Below are 3,418 nucleotides of genomic sequence, written 5' to 3'. Positions count from 1 at the left end.
GTACTGAAGCGTATGTTCATGTAACATAGTATTAGATGGACATATGTTTTCATTCTCAGATACAGAGCTAGGAGCCAAACCACTGGGTTACATAGTAATGTGTTCTGTCTTTTCAGAAACTGGCAGACTATTCCCCTAAGTACTTGCACTACTTTATATTTCCAAGAGCAGTGTATGAGAAGCCCAATTTGTCCACACCCTCACGGATGCTTGTCTGATTTTTTTTTATTATAGCTGTTCTAGTGGTTGGCCAGTGATGTCTCTTTGGGATTTGTGTTTGTGTTTCTCTGTGGTTAATAATGTTGAGTAACTTTTCATGTGTTTGTTTTCCATTTGTGTACCTTTGGAGAAATTTATTCTAATCGTATGCCCACATTTGAATATGGCTGTTATTTTTATTGTTGAGCTATAAGAATTCTTTTACATTCTAGATAAAATTGTGTACAAAAAAGACAGCAGAAAAGAATTTAGGATAAAAAGGAAGCTTTATTTTAACAAACAGATTGCAAACCCGAGAGGTGCAGTACAAAATGACACTCAGGAGAGAAAGAAGGGGCTACTTTTTAAAGGTAAAAAGACATACACAGGAAGCACTTAGTTCTGATTGGCTGGCAATCCACAAATTGAAGTTTATTGTTGCCTAGAGAAGGGACTGCAGAGGTCACCCTGTGAATTGTTCAGAAACTCAGTTCACAACAGATAATGTTGGCAGTTTCTGGTCGCAAGTGGCTACTCAGCTCCATTGTGTATTCAGGCCAAGGTGGCCACTTAAGATCCATGTTAAAGGTATAGTTTTTCCAAGGGTTCACTAAGTCCTTCATAAGGATACCATGCGAACTTTCTCCTCTTCTGTGAATTATCTCAATTTTGTATACTGAAAATTTCACCAAAGAATTTTTTTGATAATGTCAAATATATCTATTTTTTCCTTGTCACTTTTTTCTTAATTGTAATTAAGAAGTCTTCACTCAAGGTCATGAAGATTTATGGCCATTATCGTTGTAGTCTTTGTATTTAGGTTTATGGTCCATTTAGAATTAATATTTTGAGTAGAAAGATGTCTAGCTTCATTCTTTTGCTTGTGGATATTCAGTTTTCCCTGTATCTCTTATTGAATACTCTTTTCTAACTATCAAATTAATATTTTGACATTCACAAATTATTCAACTTATGCATATAATAACTGTTTTGTAAGGACTCTATACTACATCATTACATTTTACAATCAATTCATTCAAACTATTCTCTCATTTTATTTATTTAGTGAATATTGGACTTTGTGCAGCGAACTGAAGATAAAAATCCACAATTCTTTCAAATTATAATGGAGGGAATCACCAAAAAGAATTAATATTTGACTTTTCTTTGAAATACATTAAAACAGTATCCTAGAATTCCATAGAAATTAATTAGACAGTGAAATATAGACCCAGAAATCAAAAGTTGAGATTCCAGCCATTTTTATATCTTACAAACTAACTAAGATGCACTTCCCACCTTTCAAAATGAGATATTAAGGTCAATAAAATTCATTAGGTTATTGTGAGGCTAGAATGAATTTTTACAAAATAGTATTAAATATTGAAAACATTAAATTTGCATCATTGTAACGAAAATGCATTTGTACATGAACTTATTTCATAAATATGTATTGAATCCATGGGTGCTGGACAGTGTTCTGGAGATGTAATGGTGAACAAGGAATCAGGGGCAACCTCTGACCTACACCAGAAGAGGAGCCCTCAGGCTCTTGATGTCTTTACATATAGACTTTGTACCCTTTTAGTTTTCAAATTTACACTTAAAATAATTACTATGAATTTGTGGCCCAGAATCTATATTTCTAAAGAAATAATAAGATAGCAACCCAAATGCTAAAAATTAAAAACAAGAAAATATAACTACCACAGTATTTGCATCAGACAGCCACAAACTTTTGGTTACCAAGTAGCTTTTCCTATGAAATTTATTTATTAGATCTTGATATTTGGGGGAGAGTTTTCAATTAGCAATGATCACACCTCAGATAAACCTCATTGGCTATGGCACTGCTACTGTGCAAAGCAGATCTTGAATTTTTTAAAAAACTTATGAAAATCTTCATTTCGCTTTTGACATATAATTTCCCTCATTCACTTGCAGAATCTATTGGTTTCCTTTAATTTTTTTCAAATATCTAGGCCTATTCATCCAAACAATTTCCTATCTTCACTCAGAAACACAAATTGCATTTCAAAAGTGAACATTTTTTGCATAAGCAACAAAAGAGGCAAAAACAGACTTTCTGGATTATTAGGCAAGCTTCTATATATATTTTATAATAGACCTAATAAAAAACACACCCAGAGTTTAACAGATTGTCAATAAACAGGGATGAGTCAAGTTATAGAAATTGGTAAACACATTTATGAAGACATGTTTGTCCAGAATTCTAGGTAGGTCATTTCATCTGGATTATTACAACTCTTAAATGTGGCCTAGCTGATAAATTGTAAAAAGAGTCATAAATTTTTTGACAAATGCAAACAGAAACATACCCTATTAGGTGACTATGAATGAATTTATTTAGGAGCTGCCATACAAAAACTACAATGTATACACAGAGAGGCTAGAATGCTACAATTTGACAATTTAAGAGGAAATACTGAAATATTGATTGCATCAAATTGTTAGACTCTTCCTCAGTGACTAAAGAGTTAGCAGAGATTTCATATTGACAGCAACTATCCAGAAGAGGAAAAGAAAATTGTGAGGACACATAAATCATTGAACATCAAAAATTTATCAGCAAGGTGAACAACAACTTTGGGAATATATTGGCATGCACATCAGAATTGTATCTACATTCATAGCTTTACCCATCATCACTGTCATATCCAGGGCTCTAACTACAGCCAGCACTGGATAGCTTTTACTGCCTATATCTGAGCAATAACCAGTTCACGTGCACAGTCCCCAGAGGAGTGTCTGTCATAACTGAAAAGCATGGTATGAACAGGTGAGGTTTCAATTGCATTGTAAAGGAAGATTGTCATTCTGGGCTCCAAGACTTACACCTCGACTGTCTGGAATGGATAGAACCTTTGTCACACAGTATGCCATCTCACTTCTATCTCAGTTTATTTAGTAACATCTTATTATCCTCTTAAAAATATTTTTGTCACAGAAGTTAAGGCAACCAGGTAAGACCTTCTAACTTGGATTTCCCCCAAATAAATCTTCCTCTGAAATAGGAAGTGGTTTTGTGTGTGTGTGTGCGAATATACTTGTCAGATGTTATCATTGGTAATCAGCATGTGACACCCACTGAGGAGGTGAAGGCCCCCAGTGAGCTACATGCATGTGAAAAATACTACAACACGTACATCATATTTTGCCTCTTCCATCACCATATTTTACCCAATGCCATTAACTCAAC

General features: G+C 34.1%; 1 pseudogene; it reads right to left on the bottom strand.

The window, feature by feature from the left end:
* Positions 1-1,859: 1,859 nt before the first annotated feature.
* LOC127483029 (U4 spliceosomal RNA) lies at positions 1,860-2,066 on the bottom strand (annotated as a pseudogene).
* Positions 2,067-3,418: the final 1,352 nt, after the last annotated feature.

The sequence above is a fragment of the Oryctolagus cuniculus genome, chromosome 4, assembly GCF_051225735.1.
Source record: "Oryctolagus cuniculus isolate XC-2025 breed Fujian yellow rabbit chromosome 4, ASM5122573v1, whole genome shotgun sequence".
NCBI lineage: Eukaryota > Metazoa > Chordata > Mammalia > Lagomorpha > Leporidae > Oryctolagus > Oryctolagus cuniculus.
This window is presented reverse-complemented; position numbering and strand designations above follow the sequence as displayed.